Source organism: Leptodactylus fuscus, chromosome 2, assembly GCF_031893055.1.
Source record: "Leptodactylus fuscus isolate aLepFus1 chromosome 2, aLepFus1.hap2, whole genome shotgun sequence".
Classification (NCBI taxonomy): domain Eukaryota; kingdom Metazoa; phylum Chordata; class Amphibia; order Anura; family Leptodactylidae; genus Leptodactylus; species Leptodactylus fuscus.
The window spans coordinates 280,886,097-280,905,770 of NC_134266.1; positions in this window are offsets into that span (position 1 = coordinate 280,886,097).

The following is a 19,674-nucleotide window of genomic DNA, read 5'->3' on the forward strand; positions in this document are numbered from 1 at the left end:
CTGGATATTTAATATATGTGCACCGGATATATATAATATATGTGCACTAGATATATATAATATATGTGCACTGGATCTATAATATATGTGCACTGGATATATTTAATATATTTGCACTGGATATATTTAATATATGTGCACTGGATATATATAATATATGTGCACTGGATATATAATATATGTGCACTTGATATATATAATATATGTGCACTGGATCTATAATATATGTGAACTGGATATATTTAATATATTTGCACTGGATACATAATATATGTGCACTGGATAAATAATATATATGCACTGGATATTTATAATATATGTGCACTGGATATATAATATATGTGCAATGGATATATTTAATATATGTGCACTGGATATATAATATATGTGCACTGGCTATTTAATATATGTGCAATGGATATATTTAATATATGTGCACTGGATATTTAATATATGTGCACTGGATATTTAATATATGTGCACTGGAGATATATAATATATGTGCACTGGATATATAATATATGTGCACTGGATATATTTATCATATATGTGCATTGAATATTTAATAGATGTGCACTGGATATTTAATATATGTGCACTGAATATATAATATATGTGCACTGGATATTTAATATATGTGCACTGTATATATTTAATATATGTGCACTGGATATATTTAATATATGTGCACTGGATATATAATATATGGACACTGGATATTTAATATATGTGCACTGGATATATATAATATATGTGTACGGGATCTATAATATATGTGCACTGGATATTTAATATATGTGCACTGGATATATATAATATATGTGCACTGGATATATAATATATGTGCACTGGATATATTTTTAATATATGTGCCCTGGATATTTAATATATGTGCACTGGATATATTTAATATATGTGCACTGGATATATTTAATATATGTGCACTGGATATTTAATATATGTGCACCGGATACATATAATATATGTGCACTGGATATATATAATATGTGTGCACTATATATATAATTTATGTTCACTGTATATACAATATATGTGCACTGGATATATATAATATATGTGCACTGGATATGTAATATATGTGCACTGGATATATATAATATATGTGCACTGGATATATAATATATGTGCACTGGATATATATAATATATGTGCACTGGATATATTTAATATATTTGCACTGGATATATTTAATATATGTGCACTGGATATATATAGTATATGTGCACTGGATATATATAATATATGTGCACTGGATCTATAATATATGTGCACTGGATATATAATATATGTGCAATGGATATATTTAATATATGTGCACTGGATATTTAATATATGTGCACGGGAGATATATAATATATGTGCACTGGATATATAATATATGTGCACTGGATATATTTAATATATATGTGCATTGGATATTTAATATATGTGCACTGGATATTTAATATATGTGCACTGGATATATAATATATGTGCACTGGATATTTAATATATGTGCACTGGATATATATAATATATGTGCACTTTATATATAATATATGTGCACTGTATATATTTAATATATGTGCACTGGATATTTAATATATGTGCACTGGATATATTTAATATATGTGCACTGGATATATAATATATGGGCACTGGATATTTAATATATGTGCACCGGATATATATAATATATGTGCACTGGAAATATATAATATATGTGCACTGGATATATAATATATGTGCAATGGATATATTTTTAATATATGTGCCCTGGATATTTAATATATGTGCACTGGATATATTTAATATATGTGCACTGGATATATTTAATATATGTGCACTGGATATTTAATATATGTGCACCGGATATATGTAATATATGTGCACTGGATATATATAATATGCGTGCACTGGATATATAATTTATGTTCACTGTATATGCAATATATGTGCACTGGATATATATAATATATGTGCACTGGATATATAATATATGTGCACTGGATATATATAATATATGTGCACTGGATATATAATATATGTGCACTGGATATATATAATATGCGTGCACTGGATATATAATTTATGTTCACTGTATATGCAATATATGTGCACTGGATATATATAACATATGTGCACTGGATATATAATATATGTGCACTGCATATATAAAATATATGTGCACTGGATATATAATATATGTGCACTGGATATATATAATATATGTGCATTGGATATATTTAATATATTTGCACTGGATATATTTAATATATGTGCACTGGATATATATAATAGATGTGCACTGGATATATAATATATGTGCACTGGATATATATAATATATGTGCACTGGATCTATAATATATGTGCACTCGATATATTTATAATATATGTGCACTGGATATTTAGTATATGTGCACTGGATATATATAATATATGTGCACGGGATCTATAATATATGTGCACTGGATATTTAATATATGTGCACTGGATATATATAATATATGTGCACTTGATATATAATATATGTGCACTGGATATATTTTTAATATATGTGCCCTGGATATTTAATATATGTGCACTGGATATATTTAATATATGTGCACCGGATACATATAATATATGTGCACTGGATATATTTAATATATGTGCACTGGATATTTAATATATGTGCACCGGATACATATAATATATGTGCACTGGATATATATAATATGTGTGCACTATATATATAATTTATGTGCACTGGATATATATAATATATGTGCACTGGATATATAATATATGTGCACTGGATATATATAATATATGTGCACTGGATATATTTAATATATGTGCACTGGATCTATAATATATGTGCACTGGATATATAATATATGTGCACTGGATATATATAATATATGTGCACTGGATATATTTAATATATGTGCACTGGATCTATAATATATGTGCACTGGATATATATAATATATGTGCACTGGATCTATAATATATGTGCAATGGATATATTTAATATATTTGAACTAGATAGATAATATATGTGCACTGGATAGATAAGATATGTGCACTGGATATTTATAATATATGTGCACTGGATATATAATATATTTGCAATGGATATATTTAATATATGTGCACTGGATATTTATTATATGTGCACTGGATATTTAATATATGTGCACTGGAGATATATAATATATGTGCATTGGATATTTAATAGATGTGCACTGGATATTTAATATATGTGCAATGAATATATAATATATGTGCACTGGATATTTAATATATGTGCACTGTATATATTTAATATTTGTGCACTGGATATATAATATATGTGCACCAGATATATATAATATATGTGCACTGGATATATATAATATATTTGCACTGGATATATATAATATACGTGCACTGGATTTATAATATATGTGCACTGGATATATTTATAATATATGTTCACTGGATATTTAATATATGTGCACTGGATATATATAATATATGTGCACGGGATCTATAATATATGTGCACTGGATATTTAATATATGTGCAATGGATATATATAATATATGTGCACTGGATATATAATATATGTGCACTGGATATATTTTTAATATGTGTGCCCTAAATATTTAATATATGTGCACTGGATATATTTAATATATGTGCACTGGATATTTAATATATGTGCACCGGATATATATAATATATGTGCACTGGATATATATAATATGTGTGCACTGGATATATAATTTATGTTCACTGTATATGCAATATATGTTCACTGGATATATATATAATATATGTGCACTTGATATATTTAATATATTTGCACTGGATATATTTAATATATGTGCACTGGATATATATATAATAGATGTGCACTGGATATATAATATATGTGCACTGGATCTATAATATATGTGCACTGGATATATTTAATATATTTGAACTGGATAGATAATATATGTGCACTGGATAGATAATATATGTGCAATGGATATATTTAATATATGTGCACTGGATATTTAATATATGTGCACTGGATATATATATAATATATGTGCATTGGATATTTAATATATGTGCACTGGATATATTTAATATATGTGCACTTTATATATAATATATATGCACTGGATATATTTAATATATGTGCACTGGATATATAATATATGGGCACTGGATATTTAATATATGTGCACCGGATATATATAATATATGTGCACTGGATATATATAATATATGTGCACTGGATATATATAATATACGTGCACTGGATTTATAATACATGTGCACTGGATACATTTATAATATATGTTCACTGGATATTTAATATATGTGCACTGGATATGTAATATATGTGCACTGGATATATATAATATATGTGCACTGGATATATAATATATGTGCACTGGATATATATAATATATGTGCACTGGATATATTTAAAATATTTGCACTGGATATATTTAATATATGTGCACTGGATATATATAATAGATGTGCACTGGATATATAATATATGTGCACTGGATATATATAATATATGTGCACTGGATCTATAATATATGTGCACTGGATAGATATATTTAATATATTTGAACTAGATAGATAATATATGTGCACTGGATAGACAAGATATGTGCACTGGATATTTATAATATATGTGCACTGGATATATAATATATGTGCAATGGATATATTTAATATATGTGCACTGGATATTTAATATATGTGCACTGGATATTTAATATATGTGCACTGGAGATATATAATATATGTGCACTGGATATATAATATATGTGCACTGGACATATTTATCATATATGTGCATTGGATATTTAATATATGTGCACTGGATATTTAATATATGTGCACTGGATATTTAATATATGTGCACTGGAGATATATAATATATGTGCACTGGATATATAATATATGTGCACTGGACATATTTATCATATATGTGCATTGGATATATAATATATGTGCACTGGATATTTAATATATGTGCACCGGATATATATAATATATGTGCACTAGATATATATAATATATGTGCACTGGATCTATAATATATGTGCACTGGATATATTTAATATATTTGCACTGGATATATTTAATATATGTGCACTGGATATATATAATATATGTGCACTGGATATATAATATATGTGCACTTGATATATATAATATATGTGCACTGGATCTATAATATATGTGAACTGGATATATTTAATATATTTGCACTGGATACATAATATATGTGCACTGGATAAATAATATATGTGCACTGGATATTTATAATATATGTGCACTGGATATATAATATATGTGCAATGGATATATTTAATATATGTGCACTGGATATATAATATATGTGCACTGGCTATTTAATATATGTGCACTGGATATATATATATATATATATATATATATATATATATAAAATATATGTGCAATGGATATATTTAATATATGTGCACTGGGTATATAATATATGTGCACTGGATATATATATAATATATGTGCACTGGATGTATAATATATGTGCACTGGATATATATAATATATGTGCACTGGATCTATAATATATGTGCACTAGATATTTATAATATATGTGCACTGGATGTATAATATATGTGCACTGGATATTTAATATATGTGCACTTGTTATATATAATATATGTGCACTGGATATATTTAATATATGTGCACTGAATATATTTATAATATATGTGCACTGGATATTTAATATATGTGCACTGGATATTTAATATATGTGCACTGGATATATACAATATATGTGCACTGGATATATATAATATGTGTGCACTGCTTATATTTATAATATATGTGCACTGGATATTTAATATATGTGCACTGGATATTTAATATATGTGCACTGGATATACATAATATATGTGCACTGGATATATTTATAATATATGTGCACTGGATATTTAATGTATGTGCATTGGATATATTTAATATATATGCACTGGATATTTAATGTATGTGCATTGGATATATTTAATATATGTGCACTAAATATATATTTAATATATGTGCACTGGATATACTTATAATATATGTGCATTCGATATTTAATATATGTGCACTAGATATATTTAATATATGTGCACTGGATATATTTATCTTATGTGTGCATTGGATATTTAATATATGTGCACTGGATATTTACTATATGTGAACTGGATATATAATATATGTGCACTGGATATTTAATATATGTGCACTGGATATATTTAATATATGTGCACTGGATATATAATATATGTGCACTGTATATATTTATCTTATATGTGCATTGGATATTTAATATATGTGCACTGGATATTTAATATATGTGCACTGGATATATAATATATGTGCACCGGATATATGTAAAATTTGTGCACTGGATATATTTAATATATGTTCACTGGATATATATATAATATACGTGCACTGGATATATATAATATACGTGCACTGGATCTATAATATATGTGCACTGGATATATAATATATGTGCACTGGTTATATTTTTAATATATGTGCCCTAGATATTTAATATATGTGCACTGGATATATTTAATATATGTGCACTGGATATTTAATATATGTGCACCGGATATATATAACATAAGTGCACTGGATATATATAATATGTGTGCACTGGATATATAATTTATGCTCACTATATATACAATATATGTGCACTGGATATATATAATATATGTGCACTGGATATATAATATATGTGCACTGGATATATATAATATATGTGCACTGGATATATAATATATGTGCACTGGATATAGGTAATATATGTGCACTGGATATATTTAATATATTTGCACTGGATATATTTATTATATGTGCACTGGATATTTAATATATGTGCACTGGATATAATTAATATATGTGCACTGGATATTTAATATATGTGCAGTTGATATATATAATATATGTGCACTGGATATATTTAATATATGTGCACTGGATATATTTATAATATATGTGCACTGGATATATATAATATATGTGCACTGGAAATATTTATAATATATGTGCACTGGATATTTAATATATGTGGACTGGATATATTTAATATATGTGCACTGGATATTTAATATATGTGCACTGTATATATTTAATATATGTGCACTGGAAATATAATTTATGGGCACTGGATATTTAATATATGTGCACCGGATATATATAATATATGTGCACTGGATATATATAATATATGTGCACTGGATATATATAATATACGTGCACTGGATATATAATATATGTGCACTGGATATATTTATAATATATGTGCTCTGGATATTTAATATATGTGCACTGGATATATATAATATATGTGTACGGGATCTATAATATATGTGCACTGGATATTTAATATATGTGCACTGGATATATATAATATATGTGCACTGGATATATAATATATGTGCACTGGAGATATTTTTAATATATGTGCCCTGGATACTTAATATATGTGCACTGGATATATTTAATATATGTGCACTGGATATATTTAATATATGTGCACTGGATATTTAATATATGTGCATCGGATACATATAATATATGTGCACTGGATATATATAATATGTGTGCACTATATATATAATTTATGTTCACTGTATATACAATATATGTGCACTGGATATATATAATATATGTGCACTGGATATGTAATATATGTGCACTGGATATATATAATATATGTGCACTGGATATATATAATAGATGTGCACTGGATATATAATATATGTGCACTGGATATATATAATATATGTGCACTGGATCTATAATATATGTGCACTGGATATATTTAATATATTTGAACTAGATAGATAATATATGTGCACTGGATGGATAAGATATGTGCACTGGATATTTATAATATATGTGCACTGGATATATAATATATGTGCAATGGATATATTTAATATATGTGCACTGGATATTTAATATATGTGCACTGGATATTTAATATATGTGCACTGGAGATATATAATATATGTGCACTGGATATATAATATATGTGCACTGGACATATTTATCATATATGTGCATTGGATATTTAATAGATGTGCACTGGATATTTAATATATGTGCACTGAATATATAATATATGTGCACTGGATATTTAATATATGTGCACTGTATATATTTAATATGTGTGCACTGGATGTATAATATATGTGCACTGGATATATTTAATATATGTGCACTGGATATATAATATATGGGCACTGGATATTTAATATATGTGCACTGGATATATATAATATATGTGTACGGGATCTATAATATATGTGCACTGGATATTTAATATATGTGCACTGGATATATATAATATATGTGCACTGGATATGTAATATATGTGCACTGGATATATATAATATATGTGCACTGGATATATAATATATGTGCACTGGATATATATAATATATGTGCACTGGATATATTTAATATATTTGCACTGGATATATTTAATATATGTGCACTGGATATTTAATATATGTGCACTGGATATATTTAATATATGTGCACTGGATATATTTAATATATGTGCACTGGATATTTAATATATGTGCACCGGATACATATAATATATGCGCACTGGATATATATAATATGTGTGCACTATATATTTAATTTATGTTCACTGTATATACAATAAATGTGCACTGGATATATATAATATATGTGCACTGGATATGTAATATATGTGCACTGGATATATATAATATATGTGCACTGGATATATAATATATGTGCACTGGATATATATAATATATGTGCACTGGATATATTTAATATATTTGCACTGGATATATTTAATGTATGTGCACTGGATATATATAATAGATGTGCACTGGATATATAATAGATGTGCACTGGATATATATAATATATGTGCACTAGATATATTTAATATATTTGAACTAGATAGATAATATATGTGCACTGGATAGATAAGATATGTGCACTGGATATTCATAATATAAGTGCACTGGATATATAATATATGTGCAATGGATATATTTAATATATGTGCACTGGATATATTTAATATATGTGCACTGGATATATAATATATGTGCACTGTATATATTTATCTTATATGTGCATTGGATATTTAATATATGTGCACTGGATATTTAATATATGTGCACTGGATATATAATATATGTGCACCGGATATATGTAAAATTTGTGCACTGGATATATTTAATATATGTTCACTGGATATATATAATATACGTGCACTGGATATATATAATATACGTGCACTGGATCTATAATATATGTGCACTGGATCTATAATATATGTGCACTGGATATTTAATATATGTGCACTGGATATATATAATATATGTGCACTGGATATATAATATATGTGCACTGGTTATATTTTTAATATATGTGCCCTAGATATTTAATATATGTGCACTGGATATATTTAATATATGTGCACTGGATATTTAATATATGTGCACCGGATATATATAACATAAGTGCACTGGATATATATAATATGTGTGCACTGGATATATAATTTATGCTCACTATATATACAATATATGTGCACTGGATATATATAATATATGTGCACTGGATATATAATATATGTGCACTGGATATATATAATATATGTGCACTGGATATATAATATATGTGCACTGGATATAGGTAATATATGTGCACTGGATATATTTAATATATGTGCACTGGATCTATAATATATGTGCACTGGATATATATAATATATGTGCACTGGATCTATAATATATGTGCAATGGATATATTTAATATATTTGAACTAGATAGATAATATATGTGCACTGGATAGATAAGATATGTGCACTGGATATTTATAATATATGTGCACTGGATATATAATATATTTGCAATGGATATATTTAATATATGTGCACTGGATATTTATTATATGTGCACTGGATATTTAATATATGTGCACTGGAGATATATAATATATGTGCATTGGATATTTAATAGATGTGCACTGGATATTTAATATATGTGCACTGAATATATAATATATGTGCACTGGATATTTAATATATGTGCACTGTATATATTTAATATTTGTGCACTGGATATATAATATATGTGCACCGGATATATATAATATATGTGCACTGGATATATATAATATATTTGCACTGGATATATATAATATACGTGCACTGGATTTATAATATATGTGCACTGGATATATTTATAATATATGTTCACTGGATATTTAATATATGTGCACTGGATATATATAATATATGTGCACGGGATCTATAATATATGTGCACTGGATATTTAATATATGTGCAATGGATATATATAATATATGTGCACTGGATATATAATATATGTGCACTGGATATATTTTTAATATGTGTGCCCTAAATATTTAATATATGTGCACTGGATATATTTAATATATGTGCACTGGATATTTAATATATGTGCACCGGATATATATAATATATGTGCACTGGATATATATAATATGTGTGCACTGGATATATAATTTATGTTCACTGTATATGCAATATATGTGCACTGGAGATATATAATATATGTGCACTGGATATATAATATATGTGCACTGGACATATTTATCATATATGTGCATTGGATATATAATATATGTGCACTGGATATTTAATATATGTGCACCGGATATATATAATATATGTGCACTAGATATATATAATATATGTGCACTGGATCTATAATATATGTGCACTGGATATATTTAATATATTTGCACTGGATATATTTAATATATGTGCACTGGATATATATAATATATGTGCACTGGATATATAATATATGTGCACTTGATATATATAATATATGTGCACTGGATCTATAATATATGTGAACTGGATATATTTAATATATTTGCACTGGATACATAATATATGTGCACTGGATAAATAATATATGTGCACTGGATATTTATAATATATGTGCACTGGATATATAATATATGTGCAATGGATATATTTAATATATGTGCACTGGATATATAATATATGTGCACTGGCTATTTAATATATGTGCACTGGATATATATATATATATATATATATATATATATAAAATATATGTGCAATGGATATATTTAATATATGTGCACTGGGTATATAATATATGTGCACTGGATATATATATAATATATGTGCACTGGATGTATAATATATGTGCACTGGATATATATAATATATGTGCACTGGATCTATAATATATGTGCACTAGATATTTATAATATATGTGCACTGGATGTATAATATATGTGCACTGGATATTTAATATATGTGCACTTGTTATATATAATATATGTGCACTGGATATATTTAATATATGTGCACTGAATATATTTATAATATATGTGCACTGGATATTTAATATATGTGCACTGGATATTTAATATATGTGCACTGGATATATACAATATATGTGCACTGGATATATATAATATGTGTGCACTGATTATATTTATAATATATGTGCACTGGATATTTAATATATGTGCACTGGATATTTAATATATGTGCACTGGATATACATAATATATGTGCACTGGATATATTTATAATATATGTGCACTGGATATTTAATGTATGTGCATTGGATATATTTAATATATATGCACTGGATATTTAATGTATGTGCATTGGATATATTTAATATATGTGCACTAAATATATATTTAATATATGTGCACTGGATATACTTATAATATATGTGCATTCGATATTTAATATATGTGCACTGGATATATTTAATATATGTGCACTGGATATATTTATCTTATGTGTGCATTGGATATTTAATATATGTGCACTGGATATTTACTATATGTGAACTGGATATATAATATATGTGCACTGGATATTTAATATATGTGCACTGGATATATTTAATATATGTGCACTGGATATATAATATATGTGCACTGTATATATTTATCTTATATGTGCATTGGATATTTAATATATGTGCACTGGATATTTAATATATGTGCACTGGATATATAATATATGTGCACCGGATATATGTAAAATTTGTGCACTGGATATATTTAATATATGTTCACTGGATATATATATAATATACGTGCACTGGATATATATAATATACGTGCACTGGATCTATAATATATGTGCACTGGATCTATAATATATGTGCACTGGATATTTAATATATGTGCACTGGATATATATAATATATGTGCACTGGATATATAATATATGTGCACTGGTTATATTTTTAATATATGTGCCCTAGATATTTAATATATGTGCACTGGATATATTTAATATATGTGCACTGGATATTTAATATATGTGCACCGGATATATATAACATAAGTGCACTGGATATATATAATATGTGTGCACTGGATATATAATTTATGCTCACTATATATACAATATATGTGCACTGGATATATATAATATATGTGCACTGGATATATAATATATGTGCACTGGATATATATAATATATGTGCACTGGATATATAATATATGTGCACTGGATATAGGTAATATATGTGCACTGGATATATTTAATATATTTGCACTGGATATATTTATTATATGTGCACTGGATATATATATAATAGATGTGCACTGGATATAATTAATATATGTGCACTGGATATTTAATATATGTGCACTTGATATATATAATATATGTGCACTGGATATATTTAATATATGTGCACTGGATATATTTATAATATATGTGCACTGGATATATATAATATATGTGCACTGGAAATATTTATAATATATGTGCACTGGATATTTAATATATGTGGACTGGATATATTTAATATATGTGCACTGGATATTTAATATATGTGCACTGTATATATTTAATATATGTGCACTGGAAATATAATTTATGGGCACTGGATATTTAATATATGTGCACCGGATATATATAATATATGTGCACTGGATATATATAATATATGTGCACTGGATATATATAATATACGTGCACTGGATATATAATATATGTGCACTGGATATATTTATAATATATGTGCTCTGGATATTTAATATATGTGCACTGGATATATATAATATATGTGTACGGGATCTATAATATATGTGCACTGGATATTTAATATATGTGCACTGGATATATATAATATATGTGCACTGGATATATAATATATGTGCACTGGAGATATTTTTAATATATGTGCCCTGGATATTTAATATATGTGCACTGGATATATTTAATATATGTGCACTGGATATATTTAATATATGTGCACTGGATATTTAATATATGTGCATCGGATACATATAATATATGTGCACTGGATATATATAATATGTGTGCACTATATATATAATTTATGTTCACTGTATATACAATATATGTGCACTGGATATATATAATATATGTGCACTGGATATGTAATATATGTGCACTGGATATATATAATATATGTGCACTGGATATATATAATAGATGTGCACTGGATATATAATATATGTGCACTGGATATATATAATATATGTGCACTGGATCTATAATATATGTGCACTGGATATATTTAATATATTTGAACTAGATAGATAATATATGTGCACTGGATAGATAAGATATGTGCACTGGATATTTATAATATATGTGCACTGGATATATAATATATGTGCAATGGATATATTTAATATATGTGCACTGGATATTTAATATATGTGCACTGGATATTTAATATATGTGCACTGGAGATATATAATATATGTGCACTGGATATATAATATATGTGCACTGGACATATTTATCATATATGTGCATTGGATATTTAATAGATGTGCACTGGATATTTAATATATGTGCACTGAATATATAATATATGTGCACTGGATATTTAATATATGTGCACTGTATATATTTAATATGTGTGCACTGGATGTATAATATATGTGCACTGGATATATTTAATATATGTGCACTGGATATATAATATATGGGCACTGGATATTTAATATATGTGCACTGGATATATATAATATATGTGTACGGGATCTATAATATATGTGCACTGGATATTTAATATATGTGCACTGGATATATATAATATATGTGCACTGGATATGTAATATATGTGCACTGGATATATATAATATATGTGCACTGGATATATAATATATGTGCACTGGATATATATAATATATGTGCACTGGATATATTTAATATATTTGCACTGGATATATTTAATATATGTGCACTGGATATTTAATATATGTGCACTGGATATATTTAATATATGTGCACTGGATATATTTAATATATGTGCACTGGATATTTAATATATGTGCACCGGATACATATAATATATGCGCACTGGATATATATAATATGTGTGCACTATATATATAATTTATGTTCACTGTATGTACAAAAAATGTGCACTCGATATATATAATATATGTGCACTGGATATGTAATATATGTGCACTGGATATATATAATATATGTGCACTGGATATATAATATATGTGCACTGGATATATATAATATATGTGCACTGGATATATTTAATATATTTGCACTGGATATATTTAATGTATGTGCACTGGATATATATAATAGATGTGCACTGGATATATAATATATGTGCACTGGATATATATAATATATGTGCACTGGATATATTTAATATATTTGAACTAGATAGATAATATATGTGCACTGGATAGATAAGATATGTGCACTGGATATTCATAATATAAGTGCACTGGATATATAATATATGTGCAATGGATATATTTAATATATGTGCACTGGATATATTTAATATATGTGCACTGGATATATAATATATGTGCACTGTATATATTTATCTTATATGTGCATTGGATATTTAATATATGTGCACTGGATATTTAATATATGTGCACTGGATATATAATATATGTGCACCGGATATATGTAAAATTTGTGCACTGGATATATTTAATATATGTTCACTGGATATATATAATATACGTGCACTGGATATATATAATATACGTGCACTGGATCTATAATATATGTGCACTGGATCTATAATATATGTGCACTGGATATTTAATATATGTGCACTGGATATATATAATATATGTGCACTGGATATATAATATATGTGCACTGGTTATATTTTTAATATATGTGCCCTAGATATTTAATATATTTGCACTGGATATATTTAATATATGTGCACTGGATATTTAATATATGTGCACCGGATATATATAACATAAGTGCACTGGATATATATAATATGTGTGCACTGGATATATAATTTATGCTCACTATATATACAATATATGTGCACTGGATATATATAATATATGTGCACTGGATATATAATATATGTGCACTGGATATATATAATATATGTGCACTGGATATATAATATATGTGCACTGGATATAGGTAATATATGTGCACTGGATATATTTAATATATTTGCACTGGATATATTTATTATATGTGCACTGGATATATATATAATAGATGTGCACTGGATATAATTAATATATGTGCACTGGATATATAATATATGTGCTCTGGATATTTAATATATGTGCACCGGATATATATAATATATGTGCACTGGATATATATAATATGTGTGCACTGGATCTAAAATTTATGTTCACTGGATATACAATATATGTGCACTGGATATATATAATATATGTGCACTGGATATATAATATATGTGCACTGGATATATATAATATATGTGCACTGGATCTATAATATATGTGCACTGGAAATATTTAATATATTTGAACTGGATAGATAATATATGTGCACTGGATAGATAATATATGTGCACTGGATATTTATAATATATGTGCACTGGATATATAATATATGTGCAATGGATATATTTAATATATGTGCACTGGATATTTAATATATGTGCACTGGATATATATATAATATATGTGCATTGGATATTTAATATATGTGCACTGGATATTTAATATATGTGCACTGGATATATAATATATGTGCACTGGATATTTAATATATGTGCACTGGATATATTTAATATATGTGCACTGGATATATAATATATGTGCACTGGATATATAATATATTGGCACTGGATATTTAACATATATGTGCACCAGATATATATAAAATATGTGCACTGGATATATATAATATATGTGCACTGGATATATATAATATATGTGCACCGGATATATGTAAAATATGTGCACTGGATATATTTAATATATGTTCACTGGATATATATAATATATGTGCACTGGATATATATAATACACGTGCACTGGATCTATAGTATATGTGCACTGGATAGATAAGATATGTGCACTGGATATTTATAATATATGTGGACTGGATATATATTATATGTGCAATGGATATATTTAATATATGTGCACTGGATATTTAATATATGTGCACTGGATACTTAATATATGTGCACTGGAGATATATAATATATGTGCACTGGATATATAACATAGGTGCACTGGATATATAATATATGTGCACTGGATATATTTATCATATATGTGCATTGGATATTTAATAGATGTGCACTGGATATTTAATATATGTGCACTGAATATATAATATATGTGCACTGGATATTTAATATATGTGCACTGTATATATTTAATATTTGTGCACTGGATATATAATATATGTGCACTGGATATATTTAATATATGTGCACTGGATATATATAATATATTTGCACTGGATATATATATAATATACGTGCACTGGATTTATAATATATGTGCACTGGATATATTTATAATATATGTTCACTGGATATTTAATATATGTGCACTGGATATATATAATATATGTGCACGGGATCTATAATATATTTGCACTGGATATTTAATATATGTGCACTGGATATATTTAATATATGTGCACTTTATATATAATATATGTGCACTGGATATATTTAATATATGTGCACTGGATATGTAATATATGGGCACTGGATATTTAATATATGTGCACTGGATATATATAATATATGTGCACTGGATATATATAATATATGTGCACTGGATATATATAATATACGTGCACTGGATTTATAATATATGTGCACTGGATACATTTATAATACATGTTCACTGGATATTTAATATATGAGCACTGGATATATATAATATATGTGCACTGGATATATAATATATGTGCACTGGATATATTTAATATATGTGCACAGGATATATAATATATGTGCACTGGATATATTTAATATATGTGCACTGGATATATAATATATGTGCACCGGATATATATAATATATGTGCACTAGATATATATAGTATATGTGCACTGGATCCATAATATATGTGCACTGGATATATTTAATATATTTGCACTGGATATATTTAATATATGTGCACTGGATATATATAATATATGTGCACTGGATATATAATATATGTGCACTTGATATATATAATATATGTGCACTGGATCTATAATATATGTGAACTGGATATATTTAATATATTTGCACTGGATACATAATATATGTGCACTGGATAAATAATATATGTGCACTGGGTATATAATATATGTGCACTGGATATATATATAATATATGTGCACTGGATGTATAATATATGTGCACTGGATATATATAATATATGTGCACTGGATCTATAATATATGTGCACTAGATATTTATAATATATGTGCACTCGATCTATAATATATGTGCACTGGATATTTAATATATGTGCACTTGTTATATATAATATATGTGCACTGGATATATTTAATATATGTGCACTGAATATATTTATAATATATGTGCACTGGATATTTAATATATGTGCACTGGATATTTAATATATGTGCACTGGATATATACAATATATGTGCACTGGATATATATAATATGTGTGCACTGCTTATATTTATAATATATGTGCACTGGATATTTAATATATGTGCACTGGATATTTAATATATGTGCACTGGATATATATAATATATGTGCACTGGATATATATAATATATGTGCACTGGATATATATAATATACGTGCACTGGATTTATAATATATGTGCACTGGATACATTTATAATACATGTTCACTGGATATTTAATATATGAGCACTGGATATATATAATATATGTGCACTGGATATATAATATATGTGCACTGGATATATTTAATATATGTGCACTGGATATATAATATATGTGCACTGGATATATATAATATATGTGCACTGGATATATAATATATGTGCACTGGATATAGGTAATATATGTGCACTGGATATATTTAATATATTTGCACTGGATATATTTATTATATGTGCACTGGATATATATATAATAGATGTGCACTGGATATAATTAATATATGTGCACTGGATATATAATATATGTGCTCTGGATATTTAATATATGTGCACCGGATATATATAATATATGTGCACTGGATATATATAATATGTGTGCACTGGATATATAATTTATGTTCACTGGATATACAATATATGTGCACTGGATATATATAATATATGTGCACTGGATATATAATATATGTGCACTGGATATTTAACATATGTGCACCGGATATATATAATATATGTACACTATATATATAATATATGTGCACTGGATATTTAATATATGTGCACTTGATATATATAATATATGTGCACTGGATATATTTAATATATGTGCACTGGATATATTTATAATATATGTGCACTGGATATATATAATATATGTGCACTGGAAATATTTATAATATATGTGCACTGGATATTTAATATATGTGGACTGGATATATTTAATATATGTGCACTGGATATTTAATATATGTGCACTGTATATATTTAATATATGTGCACTGGAAATATAATTTATGGGCACTGGATATTTAATATATGTGCACCGGATATATATAATATATGTGCACTGGATATATATAATATATGTGCACTGGATATATATAATATACGTGCACTGGATATATAATATATGTGCACTGGATATATTTATAATATATGTGCACTGGATATTTAATATATGTGCACTGGATATATATAATATATGTGTACGGGATCTATAATATATGTGCACTGGATATTTAATATATGTGCACTGGATATATATAATATATGTGCACTGGATATATAATATATGTGCACTGGATATATTTTTAATATATGTGCCCTGGATATTTAATATATGTGCACTGGATATATTTAATATATGTGCACTGGATATTTAATATATGTGCACCGGATACATATAATATATGTGCACTGGATATATATAATATGTGTGCACTATATATATATAATTTATGTTCACTGTATATACAATATATGTGCACTGGATATATATAATATATGTGCACTGGATATGTAATATATGTGCACTGGATATATATAATATATGTGCACTGGATATATAATATATGTGCACTGGATATATATAATATATGTGCACTGGATATATTTAAAATATTTGCACTGGATATATTTAATATATGTGCACTGGATATATATAATAGATGTGCACTGGATATATAATATATGTGCACTGGATATATATAA